Here is a 15,691-nt window from a genome sequence, read left to right as displayed (position 1 = left end):
ATGAAGCGGATCAAAGTGCGTGACAGCTTGGGGACGTTTGGAACGTAGCCGTTCAGAAGGGCTTTATCCCTCACTTCTTTATTTGACCACCCTGCACTCCCTCAAGATAAGGGTTCCAACACACTAGGCCCATATTCCCATTCCATGTGGCCTGTAGCGAGTTAATTTGTGAACCCTACTTCTGGTGCACCCATCCTGCCAAATACGCAGGGTAATTGGCTTACAGCCCTCCGTATATCCTCCTTTTGTTCTGATCTTTTCTCTTCCTCTCAAATTCACAGACCCTTAACGGAATATGAACAGCTGTGCTCTCTTTCGGAAACCCCCAGACATTTACTTTCTACCATATACATGATGCAGAATGCACTGCTACATAATCAACCTCCCTCTTATACCAGGAAGTGGTCCACGGAGCTGGGAAAGGAACTTCATTTAGAGGATTGGCAAAAGTCATACTATTTCACACACAAATCCTCAATATCCTGCTATACCCAAGAGAAAAATTTTAAACTTCTCTCCCGATGGTACAGGGACCCTCAATCCCTTAACAAAATATTCCCCTCCGTTCCATCCTCATGTTGGAGATGTGGATCAGAAAACGGACGTTGCTTACATATATGGTGGGACAGTTCATTCATTCAGCCACTATGGTCCCAGACTTTTTCCATTTACAGTAGTCTTTACGACCAGCCCTTGCAACCTTCCCCAGAAATAGCATTACAATCTATGCTCCCTGGTTCCATAACCTCACAGAAGCGTTCCCTATTGCGCTTTTTCCTATCGGCTGCCAGGCAGATCATACCCTTATTTTGGAAAACCACCACTAGACCCCCATCAGCCTTATGGGTTTCTACAGTGAATGATATTATGCGATTGGAGGAGAGGATAGCCATGGATAATGACACTTTTGATAAATTTAAAACTTTATGGCTCATTTGGATTGAATATTCTACATCGGACTCCCTGAAAACTTTGTTGACTACCCAAGGTTAGAGTCATATACTCACCCTTACTACTCCATGCATGCGTTGTCGCACCAAGGTCTATCCCAAGCCCCCCCCCTTATACCTTATCCCTCTTTTCTCTTCTATTTACTTATCTTCCACCCACTTTTCTTTTCTTTCTCTTCGTCTTTCCGAATTCTATTTCTACCTCATAGTCAGAGGTTATAGTCTTTTCCTAGATCAACCTACACGTCTTTATAGACAGATTATTACTATATAATATTGTCTGATAATGAGGGCTTCCTATCTTGTTAGATTTAATCTGGCATTGTACATTGGAATAGAATATACCCCATACTGTCTTTGTTATTGACGACTGACTACTAACTCTTTTGTACAAAATTTCTTTGATATTGTTAATAAAAACATATTTGACACTAAAAAGGGCCCAAAATACATCCCTGGGAATTACAGACCAGTTAGCCTAACATCAATAGTATGTAAACTCTTGGAGGGGATGATAAGGGACTATATACAAGATTTTAGTAATAAGAACGGTATCATTAGCAGTAATCAGCATGGATTCATGAAGAAACGTTCTTGGCAAACCAATCTATTAACCTTTTATGAGGAGGTGAGTTGCCATCTAGATAAAGGAAGGCCCGTAGACGTGGTGTATCTGGATTTTGCAAAGGCATTTGACACAGTTCCCCATAAACGGTTACTGTACAAAATAAGGTCCGTTGGCATGGACCATAGGGTGAGTACATGGATTGAAAACTGGCTACAAGGGCGAGTTCAGAGGGTGGTGATAAATGGGGAGTACTCAGAATGGTCAGGGTGGGTAGTGGGGTTCCCCAGGGTTCTGTGCTGGGACCAATCCTATTTAATTTGTTTATAAACGACCTGGAGGATGGGATAAACAGTTCATATTTGCAGATGATACTAAGCTAAGCAGGGCAATAACTTCTCCGCAGGATGTGGAAACCTTGCAAAAAGACCTGAACAAATTAATGGGGTGGGCGACTACATGGCAAATGAGGTTCAATGTAGAAAAATGTAAAATAATGCATTTGGGTGGCAAAAATATGAATGCAATCTATACACTGGGGGGAGAACCTCTGGGGGAATCTAGGATGGAAAAGGACCTGGGGGTCCTAGTAGATGATAGGCTCAGCAATGGCATGCAATGCCAAGCTGCTGCTAACAAAGCAAACAGAATATTGGCATGCATTAAAAGGGGGATCAACGCCAGAAATAAAACGATAATTCTCCCACTCTACAAGGCTCTGGTCCGGCCGCACCTGGAGTATGCTGTCCAGTTCTGGGCACCAGTCCTCAGGAAGGATGTACTGGAAATGGAGCGAGTACAAAGAAGGGCAACAAAGCTAATAAAGGGTCTGGAGGATCTTAGTTATGAGGAAAGGTTGCAAGCACTGAACTTATTCTCTCTGGAGAAGAGACGCTTGAGAGGGGATATGATTTCAATTTACAAATACTGTACTGGTGACCCCACAATAGGGATAAAACTTTTTCGCAGAAGAGAGTTTAATAAGACTCGTGGCCACTCATTACAATTAGAAGAAAAGAGGTTTAACCTTAAACTACGTAGAGGGTTCTTTACTGTAAGAGCGGCAAGGATGTGGAATTCCCTTCCACAGGCGGTGGTCTCAGCGAGAAGCATTGATAGCTTCAAGAAACTATTCGATAATCACCTGAATGACCGCAACATACAGGGATATACAATGTAATACTGACACATAATCACATACATAGGTTGGACTTGATGGACTTGTCTTTTTTCAACCTCACCTACTATGTAACTATGTAACTATGGCTTGCTGATTATTAGTACCTGTGTTAAATTTACATGCAAACTGTGTAATTTATTTAAGATAATCATATGTGGTGTGCAGGCTCCATCTAGTGTTCCTTTTTGGTATTGCAAGCAGCAGGCAGAGATATGGTCAGCCCAGCAAAGTATTGGCCCAAGCAGTAGGCAGGAACATCAAGCCTAAGGCCTTGGTCAGGAAAGAATTGGGATGGGGTAGAGGCTTCTTCCCACCAAAATCTTTTCAAAGCCTCCTGTCTCCAAACCCTGTTCTGGGAATTATAAAACCCAGAGAAAACCAAAAACAGTTTTCTCTACTCAAAACACTATTCTGAAGCCCCTCACAATGTAAGACCCCTTTGTTATCTTGAATCCCACTACTACAGTAGCAGGGCAAAAGATCAGTCCAAGTGGCAGGTAAAAAACAAGGTTGATTAACAATACCGAAGGTCAGTTAACGTGGAAGGTAGAGTCATGGTCAATTGAGGCAGCAGGCAAATGATCTACATAGGCATTAGAATTGGAGGAAATGGCAGGCTGTTAAAAATAACTGTAACTAATATCTTAGGGATGTGTGATAAAGTCTGTAGCATTCTCTGATGCATAGGCCCGGTTGGGAGGGACATTGGGAACAATGATAACTGGTGTCTCTTGTAACTCCCCCTCTGCTGCATACACAACATTTTTGTTGGTATCTTCTTCCTGACTCTGGAATGTTTTCTGATAAATGTTGCTCATGAAGTCGACTCACACTCAAAGTGACTGCTTCCTGGGGGGGGGGATCCTTGCTGGTAGATCAGGGCAGTGAAAATTTCTTCAATAAAATTGGAGGAAGGTGCTGAGTCTTTCCGTTGACTTTTGATAGATGATGTACGCATTATACATGGCCAAATGGAAAAGATAAAATGCAACTTTTTATACCAGTATAGGAACTTTATAATTGATAAATAGGGCTGTAGCATCTGGTCATTTAAATTCACCTCCCTATGAACTGATTATAATCATGGATGCATTCTGGCATTAAATGGAATCGCTTCTTCCGTGAATTTCCACCAAGCTGTCATTGTGGATGGTGGACAGGCTGTACACATCTCTCGAATCCCTCCACTTCACGACCAACACTTCCTCGTTCCTCAAACTTGGTAACTCCCCCTTTTGTAGCCTTGTTGGACACAGCTGATCACATGGTAAAAAGCAAATTTCATTGGCTCTTTACCCTAATCGGAGATGGGCTGTGTCCTGGATAACTAGCACTAGCACTAGCAACGCATCCTGAAGAATGTCATGTGATGTCCACTCAGGATGGAAAAGCCACCCAGCGCTGTCAATCTGCTATTGACCTGGTGGGAACTGGTTAAATACAGTAAAAAGAAAGCTGTTTCATTTGGGTACAGTTGTGCATGCCTGAGTAATTCCCATTCAAAGTGCGACAGTGATGAAATCTGAAGATTGGCCTGGACTGGAAGGGAGTAAAAGTGTCTAGACTTGAACTGGTTAAAGTGTTTGTAAAGGCTGAAGGTTTTTTGCCTTCATGCATTATATGCATGAAGGTAAAAAAAAACCTTCAGTGTGCTGCTCCCCCCCACAGCCCCCCTAACACTTACCTGAGCTCAATCCCTATCCAGCGAAGTGCACATGAGAAGCTGCTCTCACGAGTTTCTCACTCCTCATTGGCTGAGACACAACAGCGGGAGCCGTTGGCTCCCACTGCTGTCAACAGCCAGTGAGGAGGGAGCTGGCACGCACAAGTGCCCCCAGAGCAAGCAGCTTGGTGGCAAGAGGGAGAGGCCAGAAGCACTGACAGGGGACCCGAGAAGAGGAGGATCGGGGCTGCTCTGTGCAAAACCATTGCACAGAGCAGGTAAGTATAAGTGTTTACTAGTTTAAAGAAAATTAAAAAAAAAAATGGACATTTAGAACCACTTTAAAGCTGCAATTAATATAAAGAGGTAAAACAAATAACTATTAATACATATACATAAAATATGCAGTAACTAAAGCTAAGAAGAGCTCTGCTGGGAAGCTTGTATAAAATATACTCATGTCCATCCTCATTGGTCTCTCTTGATGCTTGTTTGGAAGAGTGTTTTTTTTTATCAGCTTTTTTTCTGGTGTCCCCACTGCAGCCTTGGAATAGATGTTCAAACATTTTATTGAACTTTAGTCTATCCTAGGAATTGACCTTATTTTAGCACTTATATAAACTATGGTGTTTCACTGGTAAAGGGAGAGTTCATTGATCAGCTATGACATATTGTAAAAGGAAGATGGGATGGAGTGATGTTGTAGATAATAATACTCAAGTTACTATATTGCTTCTGGTTTGTGTCAAGCAGTTCCTGGCTTTGAACTGAGAAAGGGCCAATAAAGGAAGATTTCTAACATGCCAACCCCCTTCTTAGGAAGGGTTCCAAGCATCCTTTTGGCAGTGTGTGGCGGAGTAGATAGGGAGAGCTGAAAGTAACTAACGCCAATTTTGTTTTAAAAAAAATCAAATTTCTTCATACATTTAGGCCAATATGTATCCTGCTACATATTTTTGTTAAAAAAATCCCAATAAGTGTATATTGATTGGTTTGTGCAAAAGTTATAATGTCTACAAACTATGGGAATTTTTATTTATTTATTTTTTTATACTAGTAATGGCAGCAATCAGTGACTTATAGAGGGACTGTGATATTGTGGCGGGTAGTTGGATGCTAGCTGACACTTTTTGGGAACCAGTCATACTAATACAGTGATCAGTGCTAAAAAAAATGCTGGGAAGGGGTTAAACATCAAAGGGTTAACTGTGTGCCTAGCTGGTGTTGTACTATACTAAGTGTGCTGCTTTTACACCCCCCCCCTTTCAGAATGGAGCTCTGCCTTGTTTACATAGGCAGTGCTCCATTCTGTTTTTCTGCCTGACGATCGGCGGGTGGCGGAGGGCTTCCAATGCTTGGCATCTGCAGATCGGCTTCCACTCTGAATATTCACAGCAGGAGAGACCCACTGGCAGCGTGTGCACGCGCCCCCTAGGCGGAGGTTTAGAATGTTTGTATGCCTTGGGGTAAGCTCCTGGGGGGTAATGTATTAAAAATCCAGTAGGTTTTTTTGTTGACATTGTTTTTGAAAAGCTCGGACTTTGAGCCACTGTTGGGAATTTCTTCAATAATCCAAACTTTGAGGCCTGTGGATTGCCAGTATTTTGAAAATGTTAGGGAACACTTTAGTTAATATTGCCCTCTTTTATTGGCCAGTGATGTTCACTGAAACGGCCTTTAAAAGTTCTAGTTGAGTGTCCAACGTACAGCAAATGCTGTAGAGCAATTAAAGAAACTACAGATGGTAAATACTTTACCGTTTCCAGTAAAGGTTTTTTGGCCACGCTGGACAAAGCTGCACAAGAGGCATTTATGCTTCCGACAATGGAACAGGCCTATTAAGTTCCCAAATACGGTGCCTTGGCTGGGACGAATGGTTTGTTTCTTAGAATTTTGCTTGGGGCTATTTCACTCTTAATGCTGTGAGTCTTCCGATAGGCACATTTCATTTTTTGGGGGAGAATGGGGCCCAAGAGAGGATCTTGCCCCAGTGTCTTTAAACTTTTCTCCCCATATTCTTGTATCTGGCATGGAATTGGGTGATAAAATGGATATTATTGGAAAGAGAAATGGCAGAAACCAGTGGGACCCAGGTACACCCATATACTTACTGGAGAAGTCTGCCCAGAAGTGGTCTTCATGGAGCAATTGTGGCCAAAAAGCCATATCCCCGACATGGAAACAAGGGTAAGGGACTCAGCTATGCACAAAAACTTAGGAACTTGGTTGCATAAAAATGGCAGCAGGTGATCTGGACTGATGAGTCAAAATTTAAAATATTTGGCTGAAACAGGAGGCAGTATGTTCTCCTAAGGGTTGGAGCTCAGTACAAAAATGAGTGTCTGCAGGCAGCAGTGAAGCATGGTGAAGGTGCCTTGAAGTTTGGGGCTTCATTTATGCAAATGAAGTTGGAGATTTGATCAGGATCAATGGTGTCCTGTATGCTAACAAAATACAATCAGATCCTTATGCATCATGCCATACCATCTGGGAGATGTGTGGTTGGCCCCAAATTTATTCTACAGCAGGAAAATGACCCCAAACATACAGCCAATGTCATAAAGAGCTATCCTCAGGGTAAAGAAGGACAAGGAGTCCTGGAAGTGATGGTTTGGCCCCACAGAGCCCTGATCTCAATGTATCGAGTCTGTCTGGGATTACATAAAGAGACAAAAGGATTTAAAGCAGCCTACATTCACAGAAGATCTGTGGTTAGTTCTCCAAGATGTTTGGGACAACTTATATGCCAAGTTCCTTCAAAAACTGTGTGTAAGTGTACCTAGAAGAATTAATGTTGTTTTGAACAGTGGTCAACGGCAAAGGGTGGCCACACCAAATACTGATTTGGATTTCTCTTCTGTTCATTTAGTTTTCATTTTGGTAATTGATAAAAATATACTATTAACACTTCTATTTCTGAAAGCATTCTTAATTTACGCACATCTGCCTAAAACGTTTACACAGTAGTGTAGATTGCCAGCAGTGGCCTAAAATGATTTTTAGAAATGATTTTATGTCCTGCTCAATTCTAAGTCCAGAAAAACAAGACATGTTTTGTTGCACCCATGTAAGGTATTCTTATTGCACTATTCCACAAATCCAGCCGTAGAGGAAGGGGGTCTATTCCATATGATGATTATGTCATCAATGTACCTACTGATGTAAACAACCTGGTAAGCATATGAGTTATAATTTAGTATATAATTATTTTTATTAGACATGCACCCATTGCCGGGCCTTTAACTTGGGGATAATAGTCTCCCTCAAAACAAGAATAATTGTGTGTCAGGCAAAAAAAGTGTGCTTTCTAAGGTGCACTGGATATGTAGATAAATGAGATCAGATTGCGTTAAAAGAAAATGTTCTATGGCCTTAAAATCTGGTGTGTAATGTAAGTGTAAAGTGAGCTGACGTCTAAAGACAGCCAGCAACAGGTAGATTCTCATTGGTAGAATTGAAGGATTTCCATCACATGAGTGGAATCTGATGTATGATGGTAGTTCTATGACTAGGGGTTGGAGGATATGGTCTATAAATTGTGATAAAAAAGAAAAAAAGCACAGGTGCCTTCTAAGGGTAGCTTTATAGTACAAATTTACTAAAAGTAATTCAAAACTACTCACCTGAAAATTATTTGTATGTACAGTGCCCATCTCGTGCCAATAATCATCCCCTCTCTATATGTTGAGATAACCCATTGGTAATGCTTCCTAAAGATTCTAAAATCGGTCTACCTGTTTGTTTAGTAGGATCCTTTTGTATCTTGGGGAGAAAATAAAAGTAAGGAATTTGAAAGTAATCTTTCAGAAATAATGTTGTTTCCTTCTTAATAATAATCCCCATATCTTGGGCTTTCCCTATTTAATCTTTAAATTCAAGAACTTTTTCTACTAATGGATCTTTGGGTAGTTTTACATAGGTCTTGGTTATCACAAAGTGCTTTTAGGGCCTGCTTTTCCCTAATACTAAGGTTTTGACTGAAATTTAGTACTGCCCAATTTACACATATCCATAGTTGCCAACAGTCCTGATTTTCCCAGGACAATCTCGATTTTGGGACCCTCGTCCTGATCGAAGGCTGTCCCGAATCGGGATTTGCCCAGGGAAAATCGTGAATGTTTGCAATTTAAATTTTTTGGAAGCTTGCTACAGAAAAATGGCTGCCGGAGCCGCCGCCGCCACCAGATCGCTCCCCCTTGTGTTCAGCAAAGAGGGGAAGGGGGCTCGATCCGTGCAGCCAATGAATCGGCTTCTCCTCTTGCACAGGTCAGCCCCTTCCCTCTCCACTTAACACACAGCACCGGTGGCCGTGGCTGTATGTGCTCACTGCTGGGGCCAGGGGGGGGGCGTTATGGGAGGGGAGGGTCTGCACTGAGGGGTCCTATACGGACTCTGCCGGGGGCACCTGATGCAAGGACGGACTCTGCCGGGGGCACCTGATGCAAGGACGGACTCTGCCGGGGGCACCTGATGCAAGGACGGACTCTGCCGGGGGCACCTGATGCAAGGACGGACTCTGCCGGGGGCACCTGATGCAAGGACGGACTCTGCCGGGGGCACCTGATGCAAGGACGGACTCTGCCGGGGGCACGCGACGTGGCAGGTGACACGCTCAGGGATCCCACTGGTTAAGCATTATGGTGAGTTGAATGATTTAATTTTATATTACAATGTAATAATAGAAATAATGCGCTTCAATCATCCTGACACCATAACAATCATGGTGCCGGGATGATTGAAGCGCTAACACCAGGTGTTTGGAGTATCTTTATCTGCTGATTGTTAAACTTTCTAGAATACACATATTTCTATTGTTGTGTAGGATCTGGGGCTGTTGTCCCTTCATTCCTCTCTCCCCCTTTCCCTCTCCATCCCTTATTCATCTCAGACTCTAACCACACTCCCTTTGAGCCATGCCCATTTAAGCCACGCCCACTATTTTGCATAAATCACGCCCATTTTTCGCTGCGGCGCACAAAACGTGCGGCAGTTTTATTTTTGTGCTAAGCCACGCCTACAAATGTATGCCCCGCCCCTAATTATTATACGGCTATTATAAGTGTCCCACATATTTTTTTTTACAATGTTGGCAACTATGCATATCCAATAGCTCAGCATAAACTATGCTATAAAAGGTATATAGAAAGGCTCATTTTAACTGAGTAGTTGGATGAACCGAACACCCCCAGGTTCGTACCAGAACATCGCGAACGGGCAAAAAATTTGGGCTAACATCCGAACACCATTAAAGCCTATGGAACACAAATGTGAAAAATCAAAAGTGTTCATTTTAAAGGCTTATATGCAAGTTATTACCATAAAAAAGTGTATAGGGACCCTGGCACTGCCCCAGAGGACATGTATCAATGCAAAAAAAGTTTTTAAAACTGACTTTTTCAGGAGCAGTGATTTTAATAATGCTTACAGTGAAACAATAAAAATGAAATATTCCTTTAAATATCGTGCCTGGGGGTCCCCTTAGTCTGCTTGTAAAGTGGCGCATCTGTCTTAGGTGTTTTACTGTGCCACAGTAAAATCACATTTCCAAAGGAAAAAATGTAATTTAAAATTGCTTGCGACTGTAATGTATTGCCGACTCCCAGCAATATAGATAAAAGTCAATGAAAAAATTGCCGTGGGTCTCCCCCCAGTCCCTACCAGGCCCTTGGGGTCTGGTATGGATATTAAGGGGAACTCCATGCCAAATAAAAAAAAAAAAAAAAAAAAAAAAAAAAACCAGCTTGGGGTCCCCCCAAAATCCATACCAGGCGCTTCAGGTCTGGTATGGATTTTAAGGAATTTTTTTTTACATTTTGGCGTGGGGTCCCCCCCTAAAATCCATACCAGACCCTTATCCGAGCAAGCTGTCTGTCAGGCTAAGAGGGGGAGAGTGAGTTCCCCCCTCTTGAACCATACCAGGCCACTTGCCCCCCCAAAGCCCCCTCGCTTGCCCCCCAAAGCACCTCATCCCCATGTTGATGGGGACAAGGGCCTCATCCCCACAACCCTGGCCATTGGTTGTGGGGGTCTGTGGGCAGGGGGCTTATCAGAATCTGGAAGCCCCCTTTAATAAGGGGGCCCCCAGATCCCGCCCCCCTGTGTGAATGGGCATGGGGTACATTGTACCCCTACCCATTCACCAAAATTCCTCCACATTCCTTGTTGTATATTCACATTGTTAGAACCCCAAGTATATATGAGCATACATTACCTGCCATTTGCACAACCGACACTGAAACAAGTCCACTATTTTAATCATGATTTTTTTAATCATTAATTTTGCATGTAATCCTCAAATAAATCTAACACCCTCCCCTCCTTTTTTTTAAAAAAAAAAACCTCTTATTATATACATTTTATGAAATATATTTTATCTCTATTTTTAGCTCCAAACCAATATTTTTATTCATAAAATCATTCAGTCAATTACATTTTTATTCCTTTTATAGTTCGTTTTGTATATTGGCAAGTCGGTGGTTAAAATTACGCTAATCGGCCAATTGAGTTCTTTTTACTTCAGAGCATTTCATTCTTGTCCCTTCCCTCTCCCTGTACACTTGAGAAAAGAGCGTGCATGCTCCGTATGAGTCTCACGCATGCCCTGAAACATGTCATTTTTCTCCCATACCCCAGTGCGTCACAAGCTCACTGGCTCACTTACAGAGCTGAATACTTCCATCTCCTCCAGCCATCGAGAGGATCAGCCGGCTTGCTCCAGGGTCATTGCGGTTACCGCAGCTGGACATTCCACTCACACAGGACACGCCAGGGACGTTGGAGACCAACCCGGGAGATATCACTTACTTTGATGTAAGTGTTGGATAACATATTACTGTAGCATTAAACCTTGCACTCTGAGGCGCTTTTCTGTTTTTTCTTACCATAATATGGTGGACACGCATGCAGTTCATGCTGCCTGGTTAAAATCTAAAGTGTCAGACCTGGAGGACCGCTCCAGGCACAACAATCTAAAGATTAGAGGTGTTCCAGAATCCGTACAACCCTCACAGCTTCCTCACTATGCAAGGGATCTTTTTCAGGCCATGGTACCCTCTCTAACTCATGGCAACCTCATGATAGATAGGATCCACAGGATCCCAAAACCATTGTTCCCTCCCTACATAGGTTCCTTGGGACGTCCTTTTAAGGATTCATTACTTCCAAGCAAAAGAAACAATTCTTCTTGCATTCCGGAAGAAGGACCGGCTTCCAGTACTCTCCACGGCTGTGCGGATTTCTGTCACCAAGGCTTTGCAAAACCACAACATTGGATATCAGTGGAAATATCCCACCACCCTAAAGGTTACATGTGATGGCTCCACCTCTATTATCAGCATGCTAGCGGTCAGCGGAGGGCCTCTGCCTCCTAAAAGAGTGGAACATCGTTCCAGAAGATTCACCTAATCCTGCAGCATCTCATCCAGCATCTAGACCATCCTGGGATTGGAACAAGGCAGAAAACTAGCGTAGTTCCAAGATGAAGTCTTCCACTGGGTAATCCCACTTGATCATTTTTATTGCCTATAGGCCATTGTCCCCGGAGACTTGGGATGAGCCGAACACCCCCCTGTTCGGTTCGCACAAGAACTTGCAAACATACAAAAAATTTGTTTGAACACGCAAACACCGTTAAAGTCTTTGGGACACGAACATGAATAATTAAAAGTGCTAATTTTAAAGGCTTATATGCAAGTTATTGTCATAAAAAGTGTTTGGGGACCTGGGTCCTGCCCCAGGGGACATGGATCAATGCAAAAAAAAGTTTAAAAAAAAAAAAAGGTAGTTTTTTCGGGAGCAGTCATTTTAATAATGCTTAAAGTGAAACAATAAAAGGGTAATAAATAAGTAAAGTGAGATCATAAACGGCGCTGCCCTCTGTATTATTAATGGATACCAGACAAGTATCACAAGGTACACTCTGAATTCAGTTGACTACGATACTTAGAAACTCCACCAATATCAAAACATACTACAGTTTAGGCCAAAAAGAGAAGCATATATTTGGAGATAAGCAAAAACACCAATGCTAAATGTTGCTAAATATAATGTGTTCCCCCAGCGGGATATAAGTGTCATCCAAAGTGAAATATATAATACCTATGTAAAAAAATATATAGAGAGAGAATCCCTAAGTTTAGAAAATTGAAATAAGATAGTACAAACCACAAACTAGTGAGAAAAAGGAGTCAAATCAAGCAATAAAAATTTTAAACAATAAAAAATTATTTTACCCCAAAGTGCAAAAATATTAGGACAAGATGGCGTCAGAAAATATTCAAAAGTATTGGGACAATAATATGTAAAAATAGGTTTTATACGAGTAGGTGTGCTAAATATTATCAGTGTAGTGTCTATGTGTCCCCTTCCATGTTTAAGTGCAGGAAATATTACATAAGTTTGTATTTGACCCCAGTATTCAAAAATATTGGGACAATATAATGTTTAAGAACCGTGAGATGTGAATTATCCTTTTGTGCAAAAAGTAGATTGTCCTTCTGTGTGATAAATAAATCCACAACCACCCCTAATATTAAATTATAATACATAAAAAGTATATCCAGATAATTAAAATGACTTTTGGAAACAGTAGTATGATTAATTTAAAAGAGTTCATATATATGTTCCATGCAGACCAAATGTTATTAACCAGGTAGAGAAAAACAAAGTTCAGCTGAGATTGCTGTTTATTTCACCCAAAAGGGTACACAATGGTGACTTCTGTGCAGTTTTTTTCATAAGGTGACTTGAAGTGCTCGCCCCCCTCTGCTACCCCACTCACCAGAAATAATCACCCCTACAGGGGTACCGAGCGACAAAGTGGGTGCCTCAGGGCGAAAAGGATGTTCACTTCAAAAATGCTCCCGATCTTCTGCTCTGTGCGATCCTTATAGCTGTTCCGGGATAAATGTGTGCTCTGACATAACCATGCTACTCCAGCAGTATACCACCTTAAGCTGTTAAACACTCCAGGGCTCCAGAGAAAAGAGAAACACACAAGGGGCTGCCTTCGTGAAGTATGTCAAAGTATTTATTCCATAGAAGCAAATCCAATCCAAAATTTATAAGCCAAAATGTGCATAGTAATAAACAGCGCTGTAAGCAAGGAAGGGACCGGCAGCGATCTGCGAGCGTGCGTCCCAGCTTGCGTTCCAGCGTCTACTTCCGAGTATGACGTGTGAGCTCAGGCGGAGTCACGCTCACACGTCATACCCGGAAGTAGACGCTGGAACGCAAGCTGGGACGCACACTCGCAGATCGCTGCCGGTCCCTTCCTTGCTTACAGCGCTGTTTATTACTATGCACATTTTGGCTTATAAATTTTGGATTGGATTTGCTTCTATGGAATAAATACTTTGACATACTTCACGAAGGCAGCCCCTTGTGTGTTTCTCTTTTCTCTGGAGCCCTGGAGTGTTTAACAGCTTAAGGTGGTATACTGCTGGAGTAGCATGGTTATGTCAGAGCACACATTTATCCCGGAACAGCTATAAGGATCGCACAGAGCAGAAGATCGGGAGCATTTTTGAAGTGAACATCCTTTTCGCCCTGAGGCACCCACTTTGTCGCTCGGTACCCCTGTAGGGGTGATTATTTCTGGTGAGTGGGGTAACAGAGGGGGGCGAGCACTTCAAGTCACCTTATGAAAAAAACTGCACAGAAGTCACCATTGTGTACCCTTTTGGGTGAAATAAACAGCAATCTCAGCTGAACTTTGTTTTTCTCTACCTGGTTAATAACATTTGGTCTGCATGGAACATATATATGAACTCTTTTAAATTAATCATACTACTGTTTCCAAAAGTCATTTTAATTATCTGGATATACTTTTTATGTATTATAATTTAATATTAGGGGTGGTTGTGGATTTATTTATCACACAGAAGGACAATCTACTTTTTGCACAAAAGGATAATTCACATCTCACGGTTCTTAAACATTATATTGTCCCAATATTTTTGAATACTGGGGTCAAATACAAACTTATGTAATATTTCCTGCACTTAAACATGGAAGGGGACACATAGACACTACACTGATAATATTTAGCACACCTACTCGTATAAAACCTATTTTTACATATTATTGTCCCAATACTTTTGAATATTTTCTGACGCCATCTTGTCCTAATATTTTTGCACTTTGGGGTAAAATAATTTTTTATTGTTTAAAATTTTTATTGCTTGATTTGACTCCTTTTTCTCACTAGTTTGTGGTTTGTACTATCTTATTTCAATTTTCTAAACTTAGGGATTCTCTCTATATATATTTTTTTACATAGGTATTATATATTTCACTTTGGATGACACTTATATCCTGCTGGGGGAACACATTATATTTAGCAACATTTAGCATTGGTGTTTTTGCTTATCTCCAAATATATGCTTCTCTTTTTGGCCTAAACCGTAGCATGTTTTGATATTGGTGGAGTTTCTAAGTATCGTAGTCAACTGAATTCAGAGTGTACCTTGTGATACTTGTCTGGTATCCATTAATAATACAGAGGGCAGCGCCGTTTATGATCTCACTTTACTTATTTATTATGTAGTTAGACCCCTAGGGGTACTAATCAGAGATAGGCAGCAGCTCTTACCCTGTCCTAAGCGCGGATTTATTCTTTTATAATAAAAGGGTAATATTCCTTTAAATTTCGTACCTGGGGGGCGTCTATAGTATGCCTGTAGAAGGGCGCATGTTTCCAGTGTTTAGAACAGTCTGACAGCAAAATTACATTTCTTTTTTGTTTACAAACTTTTTTTATTTGGTACAAAGAAATAGTACAAAAAGCTTATTGACATATGCCATAAAATGTACAAAGTAATTTCTACAAAAAGGAACAACAATATATATTAAGCGGTTCTTGAATAGAGTATAAATTTATATATAAATATAGCAATTCCTATTATACATTAAACTGTATATTCATATAATACTCTTCAGTATTTGGTAGAATTATTCGGGGTTAAAGAAGAGATTAGCATGATTAAACCATGGGTCCCATTTCTTTGTGTAGAATTGGTTAGTGTTTTGTATTGTGTGGAATATTTTTTCCATTAAATTAATATTGTTAATTTTGGTTTTCAAATGTGAAAGAGGAATTGTGGGGGATTTCCAATGGTATGCTATCAACCAGTGTACAGCAACACATATTGTGTGGATCAATCTCATATTATGTATGGAAAGACCGATGATAGGGGAAAATAGGAGACAGTTATATATAGTGAGGTTTATGTTGTTATTTGAGATTTTGGAGGCAAATTTTTCCAGTTGTTTCCATATCTGAGTAACTCTATCACAATCCCAGAAGATATGAGAAAAGGATCCTGCTGAATTGC

Source organism: Aquarana catesbeiana, linkage group LG03 (assembly GCF_042186555.1).
Source record: "Aquarana catesbeiana isolate 2022-GZ linkage group LG03, ASM4218655v1, whole genome shotgun sequence".
Lineage (NCBI taxonomy): Eukaryota > Metazoa > Chordata > Amphibia > Anura > Ranidae > Aquarana > Aquarana catesbeiana.
Note: the sequence above shows the minus strand (reverse complement) of the source record.